Source organism: Brassica napus, unplaced genomic scaffold (assembly GCF_020379485.1).
Source record: "Brassica napus cultivar Da-Ae unplaced genomic scaffold, Da-Ae ScsIHWf_130;HRSCAF=231, whole genome shotgun sequence".
Taxonomy (NCBI): Eukaryota; Viridiplantae; Streptophyta; class Magnoliopsida; order Brassicales; family Brassicaceae; genus Brassica; species Brassica napus.
The window spans coordinates 1,142-10,638 of NW_026014725.1; positions in this window are offsets into that span (position 1 = coordinate 1,142).

A 9,497-nucleotide genomic window follows, 5' to 3' on the forward strand; every position below is an offset into this window, starting at 1 on the left:
GCATATGGCGCCTATCCTACTCACCAACCCGAGGTTGATTGTAAGATATCCCACTTAGCCTTTGCGGCTAGAACCATCCAACCATAGCCGGATCGTCCATTGTCCCGTCTAACCGTCTGGTTAAGATCTAGGTGCGATCGGCAAGTTATAAGTCCGGCCCAAAGGCTCACGGTCCTTCTTACCTGATCCAACCCAAAGCCTGGATCTATACCACCGAGTAAGGCCCAAGCCCAAACCGGATTGCCTTGCAACCGATCAGACCTTGCGACACAACACTCCGGTTAAACTAACCGTCCGTCCGTTCGACTATGCAGCCGCGGACTGTCCACTTGGTTCGGCCTAAGCCTTGAACCAATGGCACCGTTTGGAACTCACACCCTTTGGGAACTAGTACCCTTTGGACACTCGTGCCTCTTGGCAACTCATGACCCTTGGCATCTCGCACCCATTCAGATGCTCCAACCGTTCGACCTAACCGTCCGTAGGGACTGTCTGGTCCGTACGTGTGTCCGGCCTATGGCCAAAGGACCACTCCTTAACCTACACAAGTCATGAATCATTGTGACTGTTCAGGTAAGGGTTGCAACCGTTCAGAACAGAACATAACCGCCCCTATCCAATCGGATCATCTGAGGCCGGTTTAGACCATGCGCGCGCCTAACTCGTCGGTTATGGACCGCGACCGCATTACTCAACCAGAACCACGGTTATAACCAATCCCAACACATCAACAAGGCCACGCCAATGTACAGAAGGAGTAGAAGAAGAATTGGATGAAAAGAATGAGAAGAATAGGACACAATCCAAACGCCCATGGCTAGACCGGTTCGAACTGTCCGATTGTCTTAGCCGATGAGTTGGTGGTTACCCCACTGACCCTATCTGACTGAACCACGGCTTTGGAGTCCTTCTCCAGACCTTTCTCTATGCCTTGGTATTCATAACCACACGGCCTCCTCTCTCCTAAACCATTCTCCTTGCCGGAGACACAAAACCACCACGACCGGCCCTTTTCCGGCCGATCTCTTGGCCGGGACTCTCTCTCTCTCTCTACGTTTTTCTCTGAGAATTTTTCTCTGGAATTGGATAATGAAATCAACAGGAGAGACCCCATATTTATAGAAAACGAGGGGGTAAGTCTTGCCCCACGAACAGGCACGACTTGCTAGCGAATGGGCACCATCGGCCAAGGGTTGTCCCTTTCGGCCACTTGCATCCTTTCGCCCTTTCTGATTGGGTTTGGGGTAGGTCATAAGCCCAACCCACGCCCCAAGACTCCTGGAATTAGCCCACGGCCTTGTCCAAGGACCCAAGAGCCCAATGGCCTCATGGCCGGACCTCACAGCCCGCCACTGACCCGGACCCGGACCATCGGCCTAAAACCCAAACAGTCCGTCTAGCTGAGATGAGCTGACTCCCAGCTGCCTCAGCTGAGTGAGCTAGTAGTCCAGCTAGTGGAGCTGACTTAGTAGTGGCTGAGCTGGAGTGAACTCAACATAGCTTCGTTAAGCTGGTCGAGCTACTTCTCTATCTCGTCCAGCTACCGTCTTACTTGTCTTAGCCGTCTCTTTGCTCTTATAAGGTTAAGTCTAAGTTTCCTTATGTCTTTAACCTTCTTTCTTGACCATGGAACGCTTGCCTTGATGTCCTAAGACTGGCTGGTACGTTTCCTCGAACCATGGCCATCCCGACAATCCTTTCCAGAATTGGGGGCGTGACACCGGTCGGCTTGGCTCTTCTGTCGGCGGTATGCTCCTGGTCTTAACTGGCCGGGTCGTGCCTCCGGTGCTGTTACTTTGAAGAAATCAGAGTGCTCAAAGCAAGCCTACGCTCTGTATACATTAGCATGGGATAACATCATAGGATTTTGATCCTATTGTGTTGGCCTTCGGGATCGGAGTAATGATTAACAAGGACAGTCGGTGTAATAACCCTGACCTTAGAGGACAAGTCAACGACGTGGAATCATCCAGCAACCAAAGTGGAAAGGTGTATGAAGATGTTTATGGAAGTTCGATCGAGGAGTTTTGAAGAACGATCGAGCAGAAGTAAAAATGGTTCGAAGAGTTAGAAACTAAGCTACGGAATGGTGATGGTCGAACATGGAGGATTTCCAAAGTCAGCAACTCAAGTAAGACTTATTCTCAATCATCAAGTTGAGATAGGAGAAGACATTTGGTCGAGTCAGAATCAAGTTTGTTCGAGAGAGTAAGGAAGCAGTCGAAAAGCAGTACCGGAGATAGTCTACATCAGAGGTTCGGTAGCAGCATGAAGACAAAGGCGATCAACATAAATCAAGGAGTTAAGGAGTCAACCTAGAAACCTTATTTAAGGTATTAGAAGACATATTAGAGAGTCTAGCCAAGACATAACCAAGATGATCCGGAGAAAAACAGTTTTGGTCGATATGGTCAAAATGAGCTGGAGGAGAGCTAAGGAAGCCAAATGAAGATGTGCAAAGATGAGAAAGGAGTTCAAAGGGATGTTTTACACATTTCATCAGGTTTTGAAAGTGGTCAACTCAGAAGTGAAAGTCAACCAAAGTCAAAGGAGAGAGAAAGTGCCTTATTGGTCCATTTACCACTTCCGAGCAACCAATAGGAGCATGCCACGTGTAGGATACAAAATTCCTTCAAACCTGGACAACGTGTGGAATAAATCAAGGGATTTTGAGTGAAGAAATCATGGGAAAAGACATCTAGAGAGCAAGGAATCATGAAGACACATTTTATACCCGAAATGGGCTATAAATGGCAAAGAAGACATGGACTGGAGAAATGGGTTTCTACCTCAAAACCTCACATCTAAGGTTCATTTAGGACCCAAATGAAGTAATGGAGCAGGCTGGAGCAATCATTTGAAGCCTGGAGTAAGTGGAGCAGTCCATTAACCAAAAGTGGTAAAAAAGCCCTTCATGAAGAAAAATTATTTGGAGTCGAATCACGTCAGGCACGAAGGAGAGCATGCATTGGTCAATTCAGCACCTCATGGAGTCTACAGGAATAATGGGAAACAAACCTAAGGAGTAGGTTTACCATGTGTTTTGCAAATAGCTCATTTAAGCCTTAAAAATGGGTTATGTGGCAAAGTAACTTGCCGATCAAGTTTGGAGCTGAGATTAGGTACACTTGAACTTCAAAGTAAAGTAAGTGACCTTCCAGAAGCTCAGAAGAAAAAGAGTAGATTAAGAGTATTTACCCACATTCATGAAATTCGGGTTTAAATTGGTGACAAGTGTGTGAACATGTGTCAAGTGCTCCCATCCCTCCCTTTGGCTATAAATAGAACCCTTAGGATGTGTTTTTGAAGTTTAGAAACACCTGAGCTTTCTCTCTCAGTCGATCTTATGGTTTGTTCTAGAGAGAGAAAATGGCTTAAAACCGATAAAATTTTTGAGTGTGTGAGGTGAGTGTGAAAGGCTTTTGCGTGGCTTGATCCTTGCTCTAGGATCAGTTGTGAGTGCTAGGAGTGGTGGTAAGACCTTATTTGACCGTTTGTAGGTTCCCTTTCCCTCTTAGCCTTTAGCCTCTCTTTGATCGGTTTTAGTGTTAACCTTAGGTCTTTTGCTCTTGGAGCTGTTGTGCGGTTTGTGAAGTCTTAGGTGGGTTTCCCTGGTTGTGTTGTGTGTTCTAAGCGTGTGTGTGTGTGCAGGTGGAGGAGCAAGAAACGTTTTAGTTCTTGTGATTGAACCACATTTGTGGCCATGATTGTTTGTGTGTGTGTGTGTGGGGAGATTGGTAGTCCCCATACTTGAGTGTTTACTTTCTTGCATGCATTAGTTGTATTTGTGCATTGCATGTCTTGTGGTGGTGAACATATTCATCTAGGGGTGATGATATGTTAGACATGCATTGTGTTGTTAGGTCGTTAGTTGCATGCATGCATTCGTTTGATTAGTTGTAGCTTGTGAGTTGTTGTTGTGAAGCATGAAGATTTGAGTGTAACTGTCTCATGTAGTTCATATGCTCATGCATTGTAGTGTAGTTTGGGGTTGCAAAGAGATTTGAGTGAGACTCTCTCTTTTGCCGGGTAGTTGTAGTGTGTCGCTCGCTTTGGTTGTTTTAGGTTGAGTCTAGGCTTAGGGTTGTATTGAGGTTTGTGGCTTTGCCCCCTCATGCTAGTGTGTTTGTGTTTTGTCTAGGCTAGGGTGAGTGTGAGATGTGTTGTGCATTTAGTTTAGTTGTGTGTGGAGGTTAGAGGTGGAGCTCCCTCACGCTTGATTATTGTTTTGATGTGTTCTGTTGCATCTAGACTAAAGTGCATGGCTGTCTCGGAGTTAGATTGGGAGATACCCAATTCTTCAGTGGTGGAGTGACCTTCTCTCCATGGCTTGTCACGTGAAGTGGGTCGCGCCCATGGACAAGCGCTGCATGACGATGAGGCCCGAGTTAGATTGGGAGATGCCCAATTCTCGGAGATGATGTTTTCCGATCATGTGACTTATGTGTTTGTGGTCGGGAGTGTTCAGTTGGGAGAGTTAGGGCTCTGTGTTGTGAGGGATCCCGGGATGTGTTGCGTGTGGCGCCATCCTTTGAGTGTTTTGTTTTGTAGTGTTTGAGTCTAGGATTGAGTCTAGATCGAGTCTTAGTTTTGTAGTTAAGTCTCGGTGGGAGACTTGGGTGTAGAGTAGTTGCATTGCATTCATGTTTAAGTTTTTGCATTGCATTCATGTTTAAATTCTCGCATTGCATATTTAATTTCGGTTGTTATTATTGCATTGCTTGGTTGTGTTGCTCTTGTTGTTTGAGCATGGGCTGAAGGGGGTAGTTGTTGTTTTGTTTTGGGAACTCACTGAGTGATTTCGATTACTCATTCCCTCTTCTACTATGCAGGTAACCTTAGGGGATTGGGCGTTTGCGGTGTGCGGAGGACGAGGCCAGGCGTAGATTTCCGTTGTTGTTTGCAAGGCGCAAGATGTTGATGTTTTCACTCGTTTTGTTTTTCATGGGTACCCGTTGACTCGTTTGTTTTAATTTTCTGCTGCGTTTATCTTTAAGGACTTTAGTCGAGTTCCCGACTTTGTAAAATAAATAAAATTATGTTTGCTTTAATAAAATCCCCGTGGAACGCTGATATTTGAGTTTAGTCCGAACTTAACACAACTCTTGACCGAGGTACGGGTTGCAAGCCTTAGGCCGAGGTTGAGAGGGACGGTACAGTGGTCGGACTGGTCGAGACTTTGAATTTGTTTTGAAGTCTTAACTGGTACGACTTTGGTACTGTCAACCCTTGTAACGCTTCCGGGACGTTCCGGGTTGGTCCGGCCTAGGACGGTCCGGGGGTGTTACAAATGGTGGTATCAAAGCAATGGTTGAGATACCATTACTTTCGTTTGGGGGTTTTAAAATGTTTTATCGAGTCAAAAGGAGTCGCAAACAACATCATTAGGGAACTGGCATGTCCTCTGCTTAGGATTAGGATTAGGTATGTTAGATCAGTTTTTGAGAATTTAGGACCTTACCCTTTTACCTTGTGTTGTAGTTTCTGGTGCAGGCAGTCGACAGGTTGGGAGTGGATCGAGGATGAGGAATGTGGTACGGTTACGGAGGGTTGGACAACTGTCTGGAGCAGCCGGTTATGATGGATCAAGTGAGTCAAGCTCATCCAGCGAGTCAGCGTCTGATTCTAACTTTGAAGATGAGAATGTGGTCGAGAGCACCGAGAGTTCACATGAGACTGGGTCATCTGAATTTGAAGAAGCTGAAGTACTTGAAGAAGTTGAAGAAGAATCTGATCACCTGGAAGGCATGAACTTTTTCGCAGGACTGGGAGCAATTCCGCAAGCATCCGACTCATTCAACTACCAGTATGGTTATGGCAATGAGTATTGGGAAGCAATGGACATCAGCTCGTCCGACGTGGAGATCATTAAACCACCAGCGCCAGAAGTTATTGAGATCTCATCAGACAGCACAGTTGCCGTCAACATCATTGACATCAGTTCTCGTGAAAGCAGTCTGTGGATTTCGATGCCAGCTTGGAGTCCAGCATTTTCACTTGGAGGATCTCTTGATTAGAGTTTGGAGAGCATCGGACAATTTTTTGATCAATACTATGAGTATCACTACTCACCAATGCCAATGGAGTCACCGCCAGCAAATCCTAAAGTCGGAACTGGAGCAAGGGAAGTAGACATGGAAGTTCAACCAGAGATCGTAAGAGATGTTCAGATGATGGAGAGTTCTCATAATGGAAGGACCAGACCAAATGGAGCTCTAGGTGGACAAGTGGAAAAAGGAAGTACCAATAGAAGACCAGCATCAAATGTTCAAGACTCTCGCAACATTCCAACCGAAGAAGAATGCAATGTGTGTGGAGCGGATGATCATCATACTCGGGCTTGTACAAGGATTAGGAGTCAGCCAGACTTGAGCGCATATCTGATTTGCAGCTCATGTGAGACGCGTGGACACTTCATCGCAGATTGTCCAATGACCAACGTGACCAGAGTCGTACCCATCTCCGTTGTTCCTCCTACCAGCCCTGCTCGATCAGCCTCATCTACAACAGGAGGATCAAACCTGAGACCTTGACCTTACTAGGAGTCCTGATTGGGGTTCTCGTGGCGGCTAAGGTAAGTGGGCGCTGATCCTTTCTCTTGGGTGTTGTAGTAGTAGTTGTTGCTTTGCTTTGCTTTGCTTGCTTGTTTTGCTTTGTGTTGTTGAGCGTTGCGTGTGCAACCTTGTTGTGTTGTGGACGGTGTGTCCTTTTAGCAAGTGCGGTTAATGAGCCCTTGCTAGGTTGTGGTAGTTAGGTTTAGTTTCTTTTAGAAGCCTTGTTAGTTTAGGATAGAGTAAATCCTAGGATTTAGGAACCGATCCCTGTTTATAGCCATAAGTTGAGATGTGTTGTGAGCGTTGATGGTGTTGGAAGGACATGTATTGTTACCAAAAGATTCGTGCATGTGTGGGGAAGATCTGGAATCAGAGGCAACCGTGGTATAGATCAGCAACGAGTGTGCAACGGTTCAGAGTCGTCAATGTGAAGGTTCAGAGTCGTCAGCGTATGTTCAAGAGTCGTCGAGCAGTGTGGGGATTCAAGAGGAGCGATGGTGTGATCTTTCTCCCAAGAAGGATTTTCGTGCAATCCGTGCATGTTCATGTGTGCAAGACCAGAGCAATCAGTGATCGAGCTAGTGAAGAAGCAACGAAGGCAGTAACTGAAGCGTGAAGACCAGAGTGTATGATGTTTGAAATGGTGATGTCATGAGGAGATGAAGTTAATAAAAAGCCCAGAAGCCGAAGAATCAGAGAAGAGATGTCAAGAGAAAAACCAAACCAAGAAGATGTCGTGGTGAAGCCCAAACAGTGTAAAGCCAAGAAGAAAGATTGTGATGAGAGTAGAAGATGAAGCCTAGTCAAATCTAAGACCAGAAGAAGACGAGAAGAGTTGAAGGAGAAAGCCCAGACGAAGAAGAGACGGAATGTTGAAGATCAAGATGGAGTTGTTTCCTAAGGAGGGGAGACAAGGGTAAAGCAGTTGAGTTGATCGTACCGCAACAGGCAGTCATGATATGAGTAAATGGTGGTAGAAGAATTTATTTATATCAAATGGTGGTAGAAGATTTTCGAATCAAATGGTGGAATCAGATGGTGGCATCAGGTCAAATGGTAGCGGAGTTTAGACCTACATGGAGGAGTATCAAACAGTAGCAGCCGGATTACAAAGGAAGAAGAAGATAGTGAGGGCAGATAGCGGCATCAACGACAAAAAGTCAAGGAGCAGATCGAGGAAGCTGAAGCAGTAAAGAAATGGTGATATCAAGGAGAGTCAAAGAAAAAGAAGAAGAGAGGAAGAAGATTATCAATAATCGAAGTAGAATCGAAGAAGCTAGAAGACGATGAAGAGTTGAAGTAGCCAACAAAAGGTGGTGCAGAAAGTTCGGCGTAACTTGTGAATTCGGGAACGAATTCATTTTAAGGAGGGGAGAATGTAATAACCCTGACCTTAGAGGACAAGTCAACGCAAAGTCAACGATGTGGAATCATCCAGAAACCAAAGTGGAAAGGTGTATGAAGATGTTTATGGAGGTTCGATCGAGAAGTTTTGAAGAACGATCGAGCATAAGTAAAAATGGTTCGAGGAGTTAGAAACTAAGCTACGGAATGGTGATGGTCGAACATGGAGGATTTCCAAAGTCAGCAACTCAAGTAAGACTTAATCTCAATCATCAAGTTGAGATAGGAGAAGACATTTGGTCGAGTCAGAATCAAGTTTGTTCGAGAGCGTAAGGAAGCAGTCGAAAAGCAGTACCGGAGATAGTCTACATCAGAGGTTCGGTAGCAGCATGAAGACAAAGGTGATCAACATAAATCAACGAGTTAAGGAGTTAACCTAGAAACGTTATTTAAGGTATTTGAAGACATATTAGAGAGTCTAGCCAACACATAACCAAGATGATCCGGAGAAAAGCAGTTTTGGTCGATATGGTCAAAATGAGCTGGAGGAGAGCTAAGGAAGCCAAATGAAGATGTGCAAAGATGAGAGAGGAGTTCAAAGGGATGTTTTACACATTTCCTCAGGTTTTGAAAGTGGTCAACTCAGAAGTGAAAGTCAACCAAAGTCAAAGGAGAGAGAAAGTGCCTTATTGGTCCATTTACCACTTCCGAGCAACCAATAGGAGCATGCCACGTGTAGGAGACAAAATTCCTTCAAACCTGGACAAGGTGTGGAATAAATCAAGGGATTTTTGGGTGAAGAAATCATGGGAAAAAGACATCTAGAGAGCAAGGAATCATGAAGACACATTTTATACCCGAAATGAGCTATAAATGGCAAAGAAGACATGGACTGGAGAAATGGGTTTCTACCTCAAAACCTCGACATCTAAGGTTCATTTAGGACCCAAATGAAGTAATGGAGCAGGCTGGAGCAATCATTTGAAGCCTGGAGTAAGTGGAGCAGTCCATTAACCAAAAGTGGTAAAAAAGCCCTTCATGAAGAAAAATTATTTGGAGTGGAATCACGTCAGGCACGAAGGAGAACATGCATTGGTCAATTCAGCACCTCATGGAGTCGGCAGGAATAATGGGGAACAAACCTAAGGAGTAGGTTTACCATGTGTTTTGCAAATAGCTCATTTAAGCCTTAAAAATGGGTTATGTCGCAAAGTAACTTGCCGATCAAGTTTTGTGCTGAGATTCGGTACACTTGAACGTCAAGGTAAAGTAAGTGACCTTCCAGAAGCTCAGAAGAAAAAGAGTAGATTAAGAGTATTTAACCCACATGCATGAATTTCGGATTTAAATTGGTGACAAGTGTGTGAACATGTGTCAAGTGCTCCCATCCCTCCCTTTGGCTATAAATAGAACCCTTAGGATGTGTTTTTGAAGTTTAGAAACCCCTGAGCTTTCTCTCCCACTCGATCTTATGGTTTGTTCTAGAGAGAGAAAATGGCTTAAAACCGATAAATTTTTGAGTGTGTGAGGTGAGTGTGGAAGGCTTTTGCGTGGCTTGATCCTTTCTCTAGGATCAGTTGTGGAGTGCTAGGAGTGGTG